Below are 20,973 nucleotides of genomic sequence, written 5' to 3'. Positions count from 1 at the left end.
TTAGCCATCTGTCCAAGAACCAACGCAATGGCACTTTGATCGAAATTTAAATTTCGCAGCTTTGTGCACAGTATTGTCACACAACAACTCACAAGAACAGGCTAACTTTCACTATTGCTTGGACGACTGTTCAAAGATTCACAATAGCGGCGGCTGGCGTCTCAGATCTCTCGTACCGCTGCTCAAACAATTGCCGGAACTGTTGCCAGGTTATTCCAGGGTAACATATTTGACACAACCACTGGACCGCCAAGCCCTCCAAAGCTTCACTCAACACCACTATAAGAGCACTGTCACTTAATAACTTTTCTCGCAAATTTATGTTGACCGCTGCAGACTACTGCATGGCATCCACACCAGCAATGTCTGGACTACATTCGGCAAACAGATCTCACTATTCTATTACAACTCGCTCGCCGGCATCTTAATCAATGCCAAAAATTTCGATTTTGTTGCTCTATTAACGTGAAGACATCCCTTGAAGTACTTTGATCAAGGCCGAATCCCACTTCTGATGTCGGAGTCTGTTCTACCGAAGTCTGTTTACTCATTATCGCGAAGCGAGTTTCGATGCTTTCACAGGCGAATTCTAGAGCACACTGCCCTCTCGATCGTCTTACTGTCTACGCCTCAGCCATCGAACCACACTCGGCGACAGCGTCTCAACGCTGTCGCCCCGCAATAACTGTACTTGGCAAAGCGACAAAATGCGGACAACCGACAAAGCGCAAATGAAGAATGATGCAATCTAACATGCACACTCTTAATTACGCATTGACAATGTGCCGAAACGCACAAGCAACTACGCATTGCCAAAATGCCAAAGTGCACCTACAACTACGCAGCAATGTGCCGAGACGCACGCACAGCTGCGCAGTGACGTCAGTGTGTCGAATCTGCATTACTTACTCCGACATATGTATGTATGTATGTAACTACATACGTACGAATTTTTATGTTATCAGAACTTCTTTTATGTATTTTATTTTATTCGGACACTCGGACTTCTAACTTACCAGACAGAACTCCACGACGAAGGCCTTCATGATGTTGTTGCTGTTGGTGATGATGATGATGATGTTGATGATGATGATTTTAATGATTTGTTATATACCTTATAGGGTATACTTTTATATGTTTGTTAACACACACACATTGTTATAATTATTGTTGTTCTTGTTGGACAGGGTTTTGTTGTAGTTTGTTATTGTGGTATGAGATTATATTTTTATTATTTATTTCTTTAGGTATTTTTTAATTATTTTGTGTTTCACGTTGGATATACCCTTTAAAGCCTAGGGCAATACTAGTAAACAGAACAAAGCAAACCAAAACAATAGCGCAAACAAAAATAAGTGCCAAATCACAATTGATATTTATCTTTTCTTTTCGTTATCTTTTTAGTTGCTTCTTATCAATATGCAAACTACATTATTTTATATTTTAAGGCCAAATGCAAATCTTTTATTTATATTGCTTTTTATTTGGGCTTTTATCACTATTGCATCTGCACACAGCTATTGTATGACCCTTTTTTCTTATTATTTTTAATTAATCATTTTGGCCATAGTATTATTCACAAACTTGCACTACTCTAGCACTGGCACTGTTGGACTGCTGCGTCTGCTGCTGATGCTGCTGCGACGAAGAGAAGACGGCAAACAAGAGAAGCGCCGATACTAGAGCCTTGCGCGGCTCGGCACAGTGGTGCAAGAGTGATCTGCTCAGAGATGCACTGCACGTCACTGTTGTTGCCTTCTGGTTTTGCAGGCGCAGACCAGAAATATAAAAGGCTTCCGGCACGAAATAGTCGACCTCCGCTGACTAACATGCGCCGGATTTGTGGAATTAAAATCCACTATAAGGGTAGAATTGTGTCTATCCGTATTATTTAAAACAAATTAATGACGGCTCAGACGAATTTTCTAATCTACATATGGAAAAAAGTCGAAATTAGGGCCAAATAAGAATTTTATTATTTCATAGAAATAATTACCTTGGCTTATCAGCGTAACGAGCTGAATTATTTTGCTTAGCTCAAAGCAAAAAGCATCGATGGATGCTGACGATGATGGCAGATTAGTTTTCTCTTTTATATTCTGGTGATGCATGTGTTTTTATAAAAATTTTTTAAAACAATATCAACCAAGAATTTGTGCATCCGTCTCTGATCGTAGTCAAATAAGAAAAAGAATGAGAGCTGTCGTTGCCAAAGTGACAAAGCTCGTCTCCTTCTCCTACGATCTTTCGCTAGACAACTCACCACGGAGGGAAATTTAATTTGCAGAGGTGTATTGTCCCTTTATCGTGCAATGGTTTGTGTATCCGCTAACTTTTTAAAATCTCAAGGAGAAAGAGATTTTACGCACAATTTTGTCATTTGCGACCATTACAGAAGCTAAATGGAGCGAGCTTGCCGGTGCATTGAACGCAATTGGGACTCCAATTAAAGATGTTGCGGGATGGAAAAGGTATGAGTATCCCCAGAATTATGACAAACTAATATATAATAATATTACATTCCAGTTTTGGTGCGATTGGAAGGCGAATATTCGCAAGAAAATTGCCCACAATAAGGCAGAGGTCAGGGCTACGGACGGGGTCCTTACTGCCAGCAACCGCTGACAGCCATGGAGGAGGACGTGGCAAAGCTCTGCGGGCTTTTGAGATGGTCGAGGGAGTTAGTGCTGTGGTATATGGAGCACCAACCACCATGATAGAAGAAGAGGTGGCTAAGGCCAAAGCTGAGGAGATAGCCACAAAGGAGGAGGAACCGAGGCGAAAGCGTCGCCGCACAGCTGCAGAATTTGATTTGCAGAGTCTGTGCGTAGCTCAAGTAGATGAAATGAAATCAATTAATTTAACATTTCCAAAAAATTGAAAGTCTTCAACAAGAAGACTTAAATTTAAAAAAAGAGCATTTCCAAAAATGAAAAGTCTTCAACAAGAAGACTTAAATTTAAAAAGGAGGAAAATTTAAAAGAGGAACAAATTTAAAAAATTGAATAAATACATTTTAATAACTGCATTGAATAATTTGCTTATATATTTTTGTTATATTGGCAGAGACACAGCAATTTCGTCGCGTACAGATGGTCCGTCATCATTTCCTTCAATGTCGTTATCATTTATAGCCTGTTCAATATCCTCCAATTGAAAGTCTTCACTTATTGACAAATTCCGTCTTCTACATATGTTGTGCAAAGCACAGCATACGTTAATAATTTGGCAACAAAAATAGGCTGATAATTTAAGCATCGTTGTAAACAACGGAAACGGCATTTAAGAACACCAATTGTTCGTTCTATTATGTTTCTGGCTGCAGCATGTCTTAAATTAAATCGATGCTGATGCGTCCCCATCTCTGCGCTCCTGTAGGGAGGTAACACAAAACTCTCCTGTGCGTAGCCAGAATCTGCCAAAACAAAATATTCATTTATTGTTCTCGACCTGGCGCTTGAATGATTCCAAATGAAAGAATCATGACAGGATCCGGGGTCCGTCGCATCAATAGCGATAATCTCCATATTATAGTTGCAAACCTGTAGGTAAAAGTAAAATCTTAACGTAACTATAACCAATTCTACTTACAACCATGGCGTTCATGCTGTAAAAACCCTTTCTGTTAAAAAAAACAGAGGCATTATTTACAGGTTTCACTATTTTTATGAGTTCCATCCACGCAGGCGACTATTCTTGGCAGTTGATGTTTGCTAAAGAAGTATTCGCTAAATTTTCGTATTTGCTGGCTAGACATCTGAAGGCAAATTGTGACCTAACAAAGAAGCCTGAATGTTGAAATTTTGAATGTTGTAAATGTGACTTACCGGTCGTCAGACATATTAAAAACACATGTATTACATCTTAATTGCTTAGATTTTCTTAAGTCAAATAACTTTGGCTTTCTTTTGGCTTCGAAAGATGCAATTGAAAATAAAAAAGGCATTTTTCGCGTTGTTTGCTGCTGACTAAACCTCAAATCAGCTGTTTCGGCAGCAAGAAATGATGAGAAATTAAACGTTTCGATAGCAAAACGATAACTAAAAACTTGTGAAAACCGGAGCACCTAAAACGAAAATCTCGGTTTTGGTCCCAAAACGAAAACCGAAAGTGAAAACCGGAGCATGCCTGAAGAACAATATTTTTCAGAAAATATATACAAAATTATACTTTTCTTTTTGGCTCTATTGAACCCTCCCGAGGCTGGGTAGGATCTGTATTATCTCATTGTCAACAGGTAGCAGATCTCTACTATACGTCGACGTTTCAGGTACGGCCGATCTAGCTGAGGGCTCTGCTCCTTTTCTTTCAAGCATCTGTCTGGAGATAAGAAGCAGAATCCCTGGGGCAGGTGTCTGGCGGTTACACTGACAACGCTATGGGGGCTCCATGAACAAAGTTAGCCAATATGTCTCAATATGTGTCATCCGAGCTGGGATGTCAGCTCAAACATCGGTGGAACGCGTGACTGCTACCACCGGCGGGCACGGGGGGAGATTCTCTCTGCGTGTCGCCAGCGGTCACACCTCTGATGCGGTGGGAGCAGGCCGTATCAGTTGTAACAACACTGCTACTAACAAAACTCGAGGTTGGTGCGCGCGGGCGCTGTGGTGTAAGCGACTCAGACCAAAAGAGCGCTGCGCCAATTCTTACGGTGGAGGGGAACGTCTTCCTCTTCAGTCACCTCAGCCTATCGCCAGCACCTCCAAGTTTGCGCAGCGGGGCACGGGGGGCTGAAGGAGAAAAAAATAAGGCGGCACCCGCATTCACGCAAGACTCAGTGGCGTAGCCAACCTGTCCGTCAGGATCAGGAAAGGCTTGCCTGGGCCAACACGTGGATGCGGGAAAACCAAATTAGCCCCCTCCCAAATGACACCAAAGTGCAGACCGGTTCTACCGGCCCTGCCAACAATAAGTGGAGTCCATGGCAAGCAAGCGCCAACGGTCCGCTGAGAGTTCCAAGCAAGGGGCCCAGTGAGCAAAAGGCTGCGAGCACCTGGCTCCACCAACACGGACACGAACAAAACGAGACAGAGAGCAACGGTTGAAACTGCCAGGCGGCATCTCGCCGTTGCTCTCATAGACAGAGGGGACCTAACGGGAAAATGTCTGCAGAGCTCTGCTCAGAGCAGGGCGAGCGGGCGCTTCAGCTGCTTAAAAGCAGAACCCGGCCATTCCGAGGTGATTGGTCCGTGCTGAAGGTTGGTGAACCTTTACCCAGTGGTGGGCAGCACGTGATCATTCAGATCAATAAGGAGGCCGAGGTTCTGCTATATAAACGCAATGGGAAGATGGCGTGGGGCTTGGGAGCGTGTACCTTCGCCTCAAAAACGTCATCCCAACGACAAGGACACACACACGCTGAGGTCAGGGAGGTTGAGGCAGATCTCGGTCTTGAGAGCGTGACCGACGCCACCCAGCACCTCAGCTTGACTGATGAGACGGAGGAGGTGGGGGAGGAACTGTCCATGCAGACGGTTGCTGGGCTGAAGTCGAATAACTACGATCTGTACGTCCCGACATTAGTAAGTAGATCGAGAACTGCCATTCTTGTAAAAAGGGTCTAAAAGCTCATCTACTACCTAATTACAGCAATGACGATCTAACCGTGGTGGTGCTGGAGAGCCGTGAAGGATGTTTGCTGCTGGCATCCTGCTATATGGCCCACGACAAGCCTGCTCCACCTGACGAGCTGCGGAGGCTGGTGGACATGGTCTGCTCCTCCAATAAGCATATTATAATTGGAACGGACGCCAACGCCCACCATAGCGTTTGGGGAAGTTCCGACATTAACGACAGGGGTGAGTCAGTTCTTGATTTTATCCTTAACCATAAGCTTAGACTAGCCAACAGAGATGAGGTATCTACCTATGTAGGTCCCACCTCTAGTAATGTGCTGGACTTAACGATTGCGACTGAGTGTACCAATGTAGAAGAGTGGAGGGTCCTGGATAGATCCTCCTTCTCAGATCATAAGTACATTCAATTTACCATTCCTTTTAACAGGGTACCTGCGGCTCAGCCGTTCAGAAATCCCCGCAATACTAAATGGGCGAAATTCTTTAGCCTTGTTTCCAAGTCTCTTGGTCCGCCGGGTAACATCAACTCGGTACAAGACCTAGAAACAAATGTCAATGTCCTCTCAGCAGGACTACTTTCCCCGTTTCGCCAATCCTGTAGGCCCTCAAGACCGACGAGAAGATCGAAGCCACCCTGCACAGTGGTTCCGCCAGTATGGGAGATGCGGCCAAAAATACTTCTAGTTGTTATATTGCTACGAAATTTTGCCCAAAATTCTATAAAAATATATATAAAAATATAATATATATATATAATATATATATATATAATATATATAAAATATTGTATATATAGTAAAAAATTGTCTAGATCGGAATACTATATCCTATAGCTCCCATACAACATTAGTATGGCTTATATGCCGATAGTGCGCCAAAATACTTCCGGTGGAGTTACAGTGCTAAAATTTGATTATTAGCATCCAAGATATGTATAAGAGTATTTAAATTACCTTTCTGCTTTCTTCTACTAAACTAATTACTTTTCGAGTTTTTCTGCATTCGTGCCCTCTTCTGTGCACCAAAGATCAAAAGATGTACATGCGTAAAAGCTCGTAGTTATAAGCGCCAATAAAAATGATAATATAAAAATAAGCGAAAAAAGAATATGTAAAATTGTCCACAAACACAAAAAAACATCACAAAGGCAAAGAAGGAGCAGCAGATTGCGTCGCAAATTTGACCTTGAAAACAGTAAGATAGCTTGAGTTTATTAATGAGTATATACACATCTGCCAAAATCTGCAGCTGAACTTAACATTTTTATTACCTGAAAACATTGGCAAATGCACTGATATCACTCATAAAGGGAATCGGGGGCAACATACCTAAAAATCTACTTAAACAGAGATAATGACGATCACAATTCACTGAAAATTAGTATTAATTAAAATTAAACAATAACAAATAATTAATAATTCAAATTAATTTCAGTAAAAGAACTTGTTAAAGTAAATATCTTCAACTTTAATACCTTTTTAAATATTTCAATTTGGTGAATTTTTGCGAACGTCCGACCACTTTGAACTTCACTTTTGTTTTGACAAAAGCTCACTAAACGCAGTTGCAGCAGCAAAATTGAAGATGTGTTCACACTTTGCATTCTATTTTTAGAATGTCCCGTTAGATTTCAGAAAAATCTAGTTTGCAATGAAGAAGCTTGGACATTTTAGTAACGATTTGTTTACTTTTCGTAAATTTTTGTTGTTATGACTTTTTATTTTTGGCCTATGGGCGGAACCACTGTGCCCTGGTGGAACCCAGATCTCTCATCGCTACGTGGGGAGCTACTAGCATGTTTCAACTTGCTAAGAAGGCGGACAGCGAATACGTCTGGGACGAGTACAGGTCTCTCCTGAAGTCCTACAAGAAGATCCGATCCGATCTTCTAAAAGGTCTTCATGGAGAACCTTTGCTCGAACCTGGACAATATTAAAGATACACACACTGAGGAAGTCGGGCGATGGAGTGTGGACGGAGTAGTGCTGAAACTCTTGAAGCATTGCTGCCAGCTCATTTCCGGGATGTATTGGAATGGAGAACAGTGACTGGCAGCTCTTTCCTAGTCTCCTACAATAAAATAATTTGGGCTATCGACTCCTTTCCGAAGGTCAGGTCGCCCGGTCTCGGTGGACTTTCGCCAGGAATGCTGCAAGTCAGCAAGCCTACGATTGTTCCGTGGCTATCGGGAATCTATTCGGCGTGCCTCGCATGGGGTCATATCCCCACTCTTTGGAGGACCTCGAAAGTCCTTTTCCTGGCCAAGGCGGGCAAATGCAGTCATGTAGTCCCAAATGACTTCCGGCCTATGAGGCTAACCTCTTTCCTGCTAAAAACTTTGGAAAAGCTACTTGATTTGCACATCAGAAGCAACTCAATGTATCTGTTGACCCCAAATCAGCATGCGTATACTAAGGGCAAGTCCATTGAGACGGCTTTCCATGCTCTAGTAGCCTCCATCGAAAGAGCAGATCACTCTAAAGAATTTGCCTTGGGTGCATTTCTTGACATTTCAGGCGCCTTCAATAACTTCACTACTGATTATGAAGGGCCTTACTTCAGTAAACACGGCTCCAGCGATCCACAGGTGGGTTAACCGCCTTCTTTGCGACAGGCGGGTGGTGGCTACGTGGGGTGATACGGCCATTACAAAGGAAGTGCGAGGTGACACTCCCCAGGGTGGGGTTCTCTCGCCTCTCTTTTGGAATTTGGTCTAAAAATGGCCTACTTCAAAAATTCACTAGACGGGCCCCAAGTCAGATTCGCTCGCTCTCGCATTCGCAGTCGGACGTGTTTTTTTTCTTCCCTCTTGAATTTGTGATTTTTCATTAAATTTCATATTTATTTACAATTATTATAACATTAATTTTACTCTCTCACTTGTATTTAACTACTGATCGTTAAATCGCTGTGTGCTTTCGTGTATTTAGTAAATTATTATCATTTTTCTAAAAATATAACAACAAATTGTGTGGTCAAACTTTGCTTTGCTTTGTTAGCAAAACAATTCTGTTTTCGTTGCCGCTGCACTTTGTTTTGTATTTTTGTTTACTTTCGCGCTCTTCTTTTTCACTTGCTTGTCTTTGCGCTCAACGCTGTTACAATAGTTAACTCTCCCTCTCTTGGTGTTGTTGTTGGCTATCATCTATCTTGCGTCTCGCTCGACCCGCGCTTTACTCTCAGTGCTTGTGCTTTGTGCTCTCAACGCTCTTTAGAATAGTAACTCTCCCTCTCTTGGTGTTGTAGTTGCCTACCTATCTTGCGTCTCGCTCGACCTGTGCATACTCTCTGTGTTTTGTGCTCTTCGTAAGTACAGATCATATTAGTTTGCAAATAATTTACCTATTTTGATTTATTTCTTTTTTTGTTTTTTAATTGGTTTAATAATCTTTTGTTTTAGCAACATGTTGGTCTGCTATAACAAGAAATGCCGGAGTGCCAGTTGGTGCCAAAATGGGTTTTGTTTGTTGCTGGTTATGCGACAACGTTGCACATGAAAAATGTGCTGGCTTTAACGGCCGTATTGTTGATTTGATTTCGGCCAAGTCTGGTTTGAGATGGACTTGTGAACATTGTAGGGACTCTGAACGCGATATTGCTGGGTTTATACGGCAGACGCGAACTGGTTTTAAAGATATATTGGCGGGCTTTAAAAACTCTCCGATAGCTTTTCTGCTTTGGATTCTGGGTTTAAGAGTATGAAGCTCTTGACCGAGTCTCGAAGCGTAAAAAGGCCAATACGCGTCTGTCGATTACCCCAATCGAGCTTTCTGTCCCAGTTGATGTTCCAAGCTTATCTGTACCACCTGCTGGGGAATTAATGTCGTTTAGTTCTCCGTCCCCTCAACCTTCGGTAGCTCTGGATGTTCCAGATCATGACATTACGTCATTAAGATTGGAGTCGCCGGCCCCGGCTTCGATTTTGTTGCCGACTGAGATGGAGACGGTTGAAGAAATTCAACCATCACCATCCTCTGTTGAGATCGTTAGTGCTGTAACGATACAAGAATCGCCTCCAGCTCCTACCTCTGTTGTCCGCAATACATTAGTTGCAGTGCCGCCTCTTAAGCAGATTTTCGTTTCAAGGCTTTCCCCTGATACGACATCTGATGATGTTCGGGCTTATATTAAGTCCAAATCCCAAGCCAGGGTTAAAGTATATAAATTTAATTTCTCGTATGAACGGGAGATTTCATCTTTTAAAATAAGTGTTCCCGCTGAACAATTTAGCATGATGTGCAGTAAAGAGTTTTGGCCGGAACACCTATTAGTTAAAGAATTTGTTGCGAAAAAGAAAAATCGGTCTCCGGTTTCTCTTCCTGGTAGTGGCAAGAATTTGATTGCAAAGCCTTCTTCTATGTCTGTCAGTTCAAAAAACTAACATCCTCTTTACTTCTTGGCTATCAGAATGTAAGAGGTATTTGTAGTAAACTTACTGACCTATATTTAAATAGTGTATCTTTCCTTTCAATGTCATTGCCTTTACTGAAACGTGGTTAAAAAATGACATCCTTGATACGGAAATCTTTTCTAGTAGATTTTCCGTATACAGACGTGACCGCAAGGTACGTCGCGGTGGTGGGGTTTTAATCGCAGTAGATGCTCAATTAAATTCAGAATTGATTGATCACACTTCTGACATTGAGCTAGTGGCTGTTAGATTATCCTTTGGTAGTTTAAACATTTTTATTTCTTGCTCATATATCCCTCCTGCTTCAGATGATGCTTTATATTTAGCTCATTTTTCTATTATTAATGACATTTCTAATATGCTTTCTGATCGGGATCACTTTATTGTCCTTGGTGATTTTAATATAGCTGGGGTGTCATGGCTTTCAGCCGAGAATATAAATGGACTTTCCCCCTCTGTATCCCATGTTTTTATTGATAGTCTCTTCGGGGTATCATTGTCTCAGATTAATGATATTCCAAATTGCTTAAACAGGTCTCTAGATCTTATTTTTGTTTTAGACCCAGATTCATGTTCTCTATCGAGAATATCTCCTATATCGTCCCCTGAAGACCCTTACCATCCCACTTTAGAAATTACGTTGGAGTTCCCATTTATTGCGTCAGAATCGAGTGTACGTTGTGGTGAGCTTTCTCGTTGTTTTCGGAAAACCGATTTTGAGAAACTTTCTCTGCTTATATCTCGAACTGACTGGTCCCAACTTTCTTTGTTTACAAACTTGGATATAGCGGTGGAATTTTTTTATTCTACTTTAAACTCGCTATTTGATGCTTGTGTTCCATCAAGTATTCCACATTTGTCTGATAAACCCTTATGGTTTACCAAGAAATTATCGAATTTAAAAAATCGTAAGTCGAGACTTTACAAAAATTCAAAGGAACTGGCTCTTCCTTTGATTTTCTGCGTTATTCTGTTGCACAAGCTGCTTTTCGCACTCATAACAATGAGTGTTATAATAATATTTGAGTAGGTGCAGAATAAGATTTCAGCGTGATCAAAGCGATTTTACGACTTCGTTAACTCGAAGCGTAGATCCGCGTCATCACCAGCATTTATGTCTTTGGAGAATATGACGGTATCTAATGGTCATGATGTTGCCGATTTATTTGCGGACTTTTTCCAAACGACATATTCTGTCCCAAGTTCTCAAAATTCCTTTTCTTATCCTTATCAGTTAAATTCATCTAATTGTATTTTTGGTCCTTTAATTACTGAAAGCTCTATTTTAACGGAACTATTGGCTATAAAACCTGTTTTTTCGGCTGGTCCGGATGGAGTACCTAGTTGTGTGCTAAGGTATTGTGCTGGTAGTATCTGTAAACCGCTTTTTAAATTGTTTGAATTATCCGTTAACTCATGTTCTTTTCCTAAAATCTGGAAAAATCATACATTATACCTATCCTAAAAAGGGAGCAAATCTAAAGTTCAAAATTATCGCGGTATATCTAAATTGTCTGCGATTCCGAAAGCATTTGAAAAATTATAACTTCTCAACTGCAACATCTGTGTAAATCTATAATTTCACCTTACCAACATGGGTTTGTGAAGTCTAGATCCACTTCTACTAACTTATTGGAGTTCTCTTCTATTGTAATTAAAGGATTCGAGAATAAAATGCAAACGGATGTCATTTATACCGATTTTAGTAAAGCTTTTGACTCTGTTAATCATCACCTTTTACTGTATAAGCTTAATGTTTTAGGGTTTCCTCATAGCCTAATTGAGTGGATATCCTCATACCTTTCCAACAGAATTCAGAATGTTTATTTTAATGGTTTTGTATCTAAATGTGTTCAAGTCACTTCTGGTGTGCCCCAGGGCAGTCATTTGGGTCCTCTATTGTTCACTTTGTTCATAAATGATCTTCCTTCTGTTATTGAGCATTCCCGTGTACTTATGTACGCCGATGACGTTAAGCTTTGCCTGACATTTAATGATAGTCTTGCGAGCTCACTGTTACAATGTGACCTTAATCGTCTAGAATCTTGGTGCAGAGTAAATATGTTACATCTGAACTGCAATAAGTGTAAGTTTATGACCTTTTGTAGGGGTTCTTCCCAGTTAAATAACTATATGTTATATGATACTCCTCTTGAGCGAATTGAAGGTGTGAATGACTTAGGGGTTCTGCTTGATGCAAAACTAAAATTCGATAAACATATTCTGTCTGCTGTAAATAGGGCCATGGGTGTTTTGGGATTTATAAAACGCTGGTCGAAAGAGTTCAATGATCCCTACATCACTAAGACTTTATACGTCTCACTGGTTCGTCCTATCCTTGAGTACGGATCTCTTGTCTGGAATCCCAGTACAGGGTTTATCAAGATAGGATTGAATCGGTGCAGAAACAATTCTTATTATTTGCTCTTCGTAGTTTAAATTGGAATCCTAATATTAGATTACCACCGTATCGAAGTAGACTTTTATTACTAAACCTTCCTTCTCTTTCTGACCGTAGAACTATGCAAGGTGCTGTTTTTATACAGAGACTAATTAATGGTGAAATAGACTCTTTGGAGCTGTTAAGTCAAATTAGTTTTGCAGTTCCTGTCAGGATCACTAGGAATTTTCTTCCTCTTGTCATTTCACGTAGATCTACTAACTTTGCTTGCCATAATCCCTTCCGTATTCTGTGTGTGAACTATAATAATCTCAATAACGTAGTTTGCTCTAGTAAATCTATTCCTTTGCTTAAAACCTTATTATTAGCTTATTTATCGAGTATTTAATTGTTATTTATTCTATTATACACTTATTCTAACATATTTTTAATCTAAATTAATTAGCTGTCCAGCGTCTTTAATATTTATTCGCGGTTTTCGTTTAATGCATGCTGTTTACAAATTTATTTTGTTTTGTCCGCGCGTCAACAAGCCCGTGCTTGGTATCGCTGGGCCACTTGATGGTACTGCCGTTAGTACGTCAACGTCCAAATAAATTGCCTATGCCGACGACATAAGCATTTTGATATCTGGGAAATGCCCAACCACCCTTAGTTCCGTAATGGAACTTACTTTACAGGAAGTTAAAGCATGGGCCGAATCAGCCGGGCTCAGCATTAACGCGGACAAAACGGACCTTATCCTCTTCACGAAGAGGTACAAGGTACCTGCGTGGTCCCAAAAATAGGCTGCACTATGGTAAAGCCGAGCCAAGCAGTAAAATACCTAGGTGTGGTATTGGACAGCAAACTGTCATGGAAGCTCAACGTGTTAGAAAGGGTGAAGAAGGCCACCGGAGCCTTGTACATGGCGAAAAATATGCTTAGTTGCACTTGGAGCCTCTCTCCTAATCTAATGGGGTCGAAGATGGAGGAAGGAGTCGGAGCAGCCGCATACTGCCCGGACTCGATCTCCATTGACTCCATTAACTCCTGACCATTGCAGCATCTTCCAGGCGGAAGTTTTTGCCATTGGCAAGGCTACATAAGTGGCTCGGGGTTTACAGCGCAATCACAACTCAATTAATATCTTTGTTGACAGCCAGGCTGCAATAAGATCAATGCACTCTGATGTGGTCAAGTCAAAGTTGTCTTGGATAGCAGAAGAGCAATAGAGTCGCCGAACGCATCTGCAGTCGTGCGTATCTATTGTATCCCAAGCCACCAGGGCATCGATGACAACGAGATCGCAGACACTCTCGCCAATTCTTTTCTGATATCCCTGCGAACTCTACGCAGGGAAATTGAGGTGCGCTCTAAACTTCTGTGGGATGCGAGCTGGCGCAATGCCAACTCGTGCAAAACTGCAAGGCTGATGTGTGCTTCTACTAACAAACACTTAACCAAATTCGTCATGCAGCTTTTAAGGAAAGACTGCAGGCAGACACTTGAGCATCTTCTCTGTAGATGCCCAGCGTTATCCCGACTCCAGCCGTGCCATAACGATCTTCGTGACGTTTCACGGCAACCTCCTAGGATGCTGCTGGCTTTTGCTAAAATGCATCCATACTGTGCGACTTCTGAGATAAAGATACGCTCCACCGGTACAGCTACAGACCTCCACTGGTCTATGCTTTGCCCCGTACAGGGTACCCGGTCCCACCTAAAACCTAAAACTTATACTTTTCTCTTAATTATAAGCCGATGTAAAACAATTATTATTATTTATTTCAGGAATATTCTAAATGCCAAACTGTCTAGAATTGGGGTGGGTTGTATGCGTGTGTAGCTTGCCGGTGTGCAAGTGTATACACATTGCAAAAGTTGTTGCAACTACAAGTGATTGGCACGCGCCAATTATTATTATTGTTTGTCGCCGCTCGAATTAGATACCGATTAAGTAAATTTACTTGATCGGTATCCAGGCAACACCACGAGGAGGCTATTGCAAGTGCAATGGGGTCATCAAATGACCTTCGAGTCGATTTGAGATTATTTATAAATCTCCATGCTCCCTGCCTAATCTAATTATTTGTGTTTATTTACGTTGCCCCACATATACGGGCTGACAATCTTGGCTTTGACGACTCTGCGATTAATAAGGCTTCTTAGATTTTTATTTTTAAGATTTTATAATTTCTACTTTTCAAGTGCTTTTCAGCTTCTCACCAAATAGCTTTTTCCGTTAGTGGAGTGCCATTTACGAGGCTATGTAGTTCGAGTTATGGAAGGAGAATTTGACGGCATTGAGGTTGCCCAAAATAACACACATATACAAACATATGTGTGAGAAGTTTTTGGCTGCAGGCTTCAATGTGAAGTGGAACGACGTGAGGACCAAGTTGGACAATTTGACCAAAAATATAAGTCAGAAGTATAAATCAAATTTATTGAGTTACAGTATATTTATAAAAAAGAAATTAAATTAAGAAACGAGGTCCAACTGGCGGTGCGCCATCGCAGTGGCAACATTTTGCCAAGGTGCACAAAATTTTGTCAGCGATGAAGTCAATAAATTTTGTCGAATGCATCCTCGATAGCAACCTTCAATAGTAATTCTTAACTGTTATTTTTAGATCCGGATGAGAGTGGGATAGATTCATGTCGTCTATTCTCAATCGTCGGCGCAGGCAGTCCAGTCCTGCGCTAGCTGAACCGTGTGACTCGAATGATTCGTATTCGAGTATTTCTAACATCAACATTTTTGGAGTTGATAATGAAGGTAGTATTCGATCGTCTCATGGTCGAGGACGCAAACAGGCGGACCGCTATTCTTGAGCGCCTTGGCAACACTCGTCTAAAATTAATGGAGCAATTTGTCCAAGTAGTAGAAGGTAAAAGACTCTATTTAAAAGAGTGAATGGAGGAATATTGTAAATTACATTTTTTGATTTTTCAAATATTTTGGTTTTGAAAATATTATTATAAGAAATTACCAGCATTCATTGCTGGCATTACTTGTGCGGCAATTTTTGCTTTGTGTTAAGCAAAATCTACAATGGTTGAAAATATTATAGTTTTGTAAATTTTTTTCAATACTTTTATATCCTCGATTGATATTATGATTTTGTAAATATTTTGTTAAATAACATATTCTTACATATATTGCTGATATTATGATTTTGTTAATATTATTTTGTTAAATATTGTGATTTTGTAAATACTATTCTAAAAAAAAATAATAAAAATTTGAAATAAATGCGTTTAACACAAATTCTAAATATCTTAATTATTTATTTTTTACAATGTAGGATGAAATTTCTGTTCGAATTGGTTCAGCGTCGCTATCGAAATCACTGGTTTCATGTCGTATGATTTCTCGAGTTGTTGTTGTTCATCGGGGCTTGGCTCCAAAATTCCCGGAATATCAATGTTTTTACGTTTCGTGAAATTATGTAAAATACAACATGCTGTAATAATAACAGCCGTTTTACTATAATGATTATCGAGTCCTTTTCAATTCGTCGAAATCGAGCTTTCAAATGGCCGAAAGCTTTTCCGACCACCCTGCGTGATTTGGCTAAAGTGTAATTGAAAGCCTTCATAGTTTAATTCTCAGTAGTTGAAAAAGCATATGGCTTCATTACTTGACTCGAAAATTTCAAAGCCGAATCGCCAATCCCACAACAGGCACATCAACTCCCGAAATAATGCGCGAGTTATTCCTTAAAAGTGTCGATTCATCTAATAATTTTCGTAGCCGACTTCGCTCAAAAATCGCGCATTGTGGGAAGCCAAATTCTTCAAAGCCTTTAACACATTCCTCCAATTTTGATTGCGTGAGGAAGTTCTGCGGGATGTAGTCAGATGACAGAGCTCTACAGGTCTCATGGCAAAATTGTAGCAATAATTTGCAGACCTTTGCTTTCGACACACCAAACAACGTGCCCACTGTCCGATACTCCGCAGAAGATCCTAAGGTATATATTGTGATTGCAACCCGCTTATCGAGAGGAATGGCCTTTCCAAATGCGGTGTCTTTTTTGGCCAATCCAAAAAGGCGCTCCACAAGGATGCCAAACTCCTCCCTATTCACTCGAAAATGTTCTACAAAAAAAGATTCGCTTCTTCCACGAACATCGCGCTCCCAAAAACACCCATGCCGTTGCTAAAAAGTAAATAAGTAAATATTACATTGCTGCCACCAATTCTACTTAATAGGCCCAAACTGATGGCGATTTCTTTAATATTGGCAATGCCCTATACTCCGTTAATTTTCCCTCCACTTCGTCAAAATCCTCATCAAAATCTTGCAATTTAAGGAAATTTCCCATTTTTAAATTTGAATTGTTCGCTAACTCGTGTTTTCATTTGAACAGCGGATATTTCAGAGCGGACATGTTGAGAAATTTACCGTTGCCCTTATTTTTCGGTTCGTGCCAATGGAAACCCCGAAACGGGACTTTAAAAAACTTAAAAAAACTGAGTGCAGTGGAAATAGGCTATAAGACAACAAATGTTAGAGTCAACATGTGTAAACAGATGTTGGTAACAGAGCTCCGTTTTGCGCGTCATCAAAACAAATACAATAGAAAAGGTGTTATCTAAAAAATGAATACTAAGTTCAAATAAAATATGAAATTAAACAAACAATGAAATAATAACCTTTTGCATATGCTAAACATACATATATAATAAGCAGTTCTTTAAAGTCTCCAAAAGGGCAAACTTTAAATGTAGCATCTATTAAACAAGTAAGAAAGTCGAGTTTGCTCGACTGTGAGATACCAGCTACCCATTTTTAATAAACGCAAAATATTGCGGTATTATTTCAAAATATACCGAAAATACTTTAAAAAATACCAAATTGTATGTTTGGTATATCGATAAATACCATAGACGGCACAATGTACCAGATTGTCGGCCAAAGCAACTAAGAGCCCTAGTAAGTAGGCGTTTTTGCCCATACAAAACTTTTTCTTTAATAACTTCCACAATTTTTATCTGATCGCAACCAAATTTTCAGGAATCACAAACACCATTGTTATTATTGTATATACCAATATTTGCACGTCTAGCTTTAATATTACTCTTGTTATTATTGATTTGCGGGGGCGGAGGAAACAAACTTGATCTGCGTGCAAACATAACAAATGCTGTTAAAAAAAGGTTATAGCTCTACGAGTATCTCTTAAATTCTCTGAGATCTAGGTGTTCATACGGACAGATAGACAGACACACAGACGGACATGGATAGATCGTCTCGGCTGTTGATGCTGATGAAGAATATATGTATATACTTTATAGGGTCGGAGATGCCTCCTTCTACCTGTCACATACATTTCATGCCGGCACAAAGTTATAATACCCTTCTACTCTGTGGGTAGCGGGTATAAACATTAATGTGCAAATTCTCCGCTTCTAAAAGCCATTCTTTGCTTGAAATTCTAGAGCCACTTGAGAATTACAATAGGCGAATAGTAAAATTTATTGTTTACGTATTTCAATTATGTACACCAGGGGTGCTCAACGCCTAGACACTGAGTGCACTTTTGTTTTATATGTAGATGCCCTGTGCTTATGGGTAGTGCGCCTATAAGCACCGTGCATATGGGCTTCGATTTGCATGCGAAACAAAAACAATGTTGCTTGTATCTCCATTACATCTCTTTCCGTCGTCGCGCTTTGCTGACAGCAATATCTTTTTTTTGTTTTTTCCTCGTACACGTGCACTGGAACTAGGGGTGGAGAACTATCGATTGCACTATCGGGACTATCGGTGGTTGGCCACTATCGACACGCTCTCGATAACGGCGCGCACTCTCGATAGTGGTCAATCGCTATCGTCGATAGTGGTCGATATTTTTCAAATTTCTTTGTATACCCGCATCTTCCGTAGAGTCGAAGAGGGTCTTCAGCAAAGCAGAACAAATCATTTCAAATAGGCGTACAAAATTATTGGTTGAAATAAATATATAAATAGCAGTTAACGTAAACCTAAAAAATAAAAAGCATATTATTTCAATAATAATTATTTATTATTTTCACATAAAGATTCGAAAACCAAATCAACAAATATGGATTATTATAAAAACGAATTAAATTATTTTCTTTTACTGCACTATCGACAACTATCGACGATAGATTTTCCTTGACATCGTCGATAGTCGATAGTTTATGGAAACTATCAATCACTATCGATTGCGCAGACTATCGATAGTTCTCCACCTCTAACTGGAACTTATTCTTCTGTCTAGGTTTGGTTTTGATTTATTTTGTGATAGACCATCATAAGTGTTGTGAGTGATGGAGAACACTTTTTTATCAAAAACTTTAAATGTGAAGTACAATGCGTAATATGCTTCGTAGTTCTGGATGTAAACACAAAATACAATCATAATAGGCATTTTCAAACCGCCCATAAAAGAGATTTATTTGAAGGTCTAGTTCCGTACTATAAAAACCTTAAACAGTTTTATATATTTGATGCAACGGAAATCCTAGAATTTATACAATTTAATCAAAAAGAATTAAATGAACAAGAAACAAAAATTAAATTAAATTCAAAAATACATACCATACAATTAAATCGTCGTATGTAGCCAATTAGCTATTGCCAAGCAGTGCACACCATTTCCCGATGGCCCTTTTATTAAAATGGTATGCCAGGACATGTTAAACTGCTTTGGTCCTGTTCGAATTCAGTCAGCTGAAATAATTGATAAAGTTTTCTTGTCAAGATGTACCCGTAGGCTTGAAAAGCTTAAAATCTATTTGGATACAGTTTTAGAAGATCAACTAGAAAATTGTTCTTGCTTTTCCATAGCCCTTGATGAGTCATGCGATAATTGTGACGCCAGTCAATTAATGTTAGCAACACGAATGGTTGATTTTGACTTCACCGAAGAAATTTTTCGCACTAATCCACTTCTTGAAAATACAAGGGAATAGATATATTTAATGCAGTATGCGAACGATTGGAGTTAAAAAAGTAAGAAGCTATCCGCCGTATGCACAGATGGTGCTCCTGCTATAATATGTATACGGGTGCCGTCGTTTCGTTGTGTAATTCATCAAGAGTCTTGTGCTCGAAATGAATGGGTAACACTAACACAATGGCAATTGCCATAAAATTGTAAACAAAATACGAGGTGAGCATAACTCGTTTACCCATCGCAAACTGAAATTATTTCTCGAGGAATGCGAAAATTCATACAAGGACCTAACTACATATGTATGTATGTTCACGGAGATGAGGTGGCTCAGTCGCGGAAAGTGCCTTGAGCGATTTTTTTTAACTTAGAAAGGAGGTCGTTGAATTCATAGAACAGAAGATGCCAACGATTGAATATTTAAGTGAAATTAAGACATAAATCTGGGATTCTTGACAGATATAACAACACACCTTAATAATCTGAATATATCTCTACAAGGCCAAAACAACAATAATTTTGATTTAATGAGTTTCATAGAAAGATTAATAAAAAATGAAATTATTTTTATTTGATTTGCAACTTGATCATTTTCCTTTTTTTAAAAATGTTTTCGATGATTTTAAAATGAATACATATGATTTCACTAAATTTAAGCTGCAATTAATTGTTCAAAACAAAATTGTGAAAAAGGTTTACTGATTTTGATAGCGTTAAGAAAATTATGGACATTTTTTTCTACTTAATGACATGTAAAACAATTTATTGTGCGATCTTCAAAGTGACTTTGAATTAAAGTCATGCAATTTGAAAGGACTCGATTTCTGGAAATCGGAAGGTGCAAAAAATACAAGATTCTTCGGAATAAAATTGTAATGATGTATTCGATGTTTGGAAGCACTTATATTTGTGAAAGAGCTTTTTCAACCTTAAAATTGTCCTAGATCTCAGAGACTATAAGAGATGGAGCTATAATTTTTTTCGACAGCATTTGTTATGTTTGCACGCAGATCAAGTTTGTTACAAATGTTTTCCACGCCCACTTCCGCCTCGCAAATCAAAAATTCGAATATTGGTATATACAATAACAACCATAGTAATTGTGATTCCTGAAAATTTGGATGCGATCAGATAAAAATTGTGGAAGCTGTTAAAGAAATACTTTTGTATGGCCAAAAGCGCCTTCCAGGTCCCAAATCAAAAATAATAGCCACTACGGGTTATAATGTAATCGCGTCCATTCGAGAATTAAAATCAATACTGGCTGTTTCCATGATTTTTAGGCCACGAACTATGGCCAGTTGCACAGAAACATCTGCTTCAGCCACCTTCATTTCATCGAAGAACAACACGCACAGTTTATCGAATCATTTATTTGAACACAGTAAGCTTATCTGTTTTTGCGTGCCTGACTCCGAGTAGCATAATTTTAAAATTGCGAAATAGGGTAGTATTGTCTGTTTTGATTGACAGTGTTCTCACTCATTCCGTAGTCATACAGTTGTTAATGAGTACAGCAAAATTGGTGAGCATTAGTCAATGCATTTTACAGTATTTTGGTGTGCAGTTGACTTACTGTACAGTAAGCGAAACTTCATGACAGAGAACGGTTACGGGTGAATGAAAAATTCGTACGCGCTCAACAGGCGAATAACCACAATGTTTGGATCA

The 20,973-nt window shown here is 39.5% G+C and overlaps 1 pseudogene; it reads right to left on the bottom strand.

Annotated features, from left to right (window-relative positions):
• Positions 1 to 1,584: 1,584 nt before the first annotated feature.
• LOC133849965 (putative nuclease HARBI1) overlaps positions 1,585 to 20,973 on the bottom strand; it is a 30,335-nt pseudogene continuing 10,946 nt past the window's right edge.

The sequence above is a fragment of the Drosophila sulfurigaster genome, unplaced genomic scaffold, assembly GCF_023558435.1.
Source record: "Drosophila sulfurigaster albostrigata strain 15112-1811.04 unplaced genomic scaffold, ASM2355843v2 ctg54_pilon, whole genome shotgun sequence".
NCBI classification, from domain to species: domain Eukaryota; kingdom Metazoa; phylum Arthropoda; class Insecta; order Diptera; family Drosophilidae; genus Drosophila; species Drosophila sulfurigaster.
Note: the sequence above shows the minus strand (reverse complement) of the source record. Positions and strands in the feature narration are given on the sequence as shown.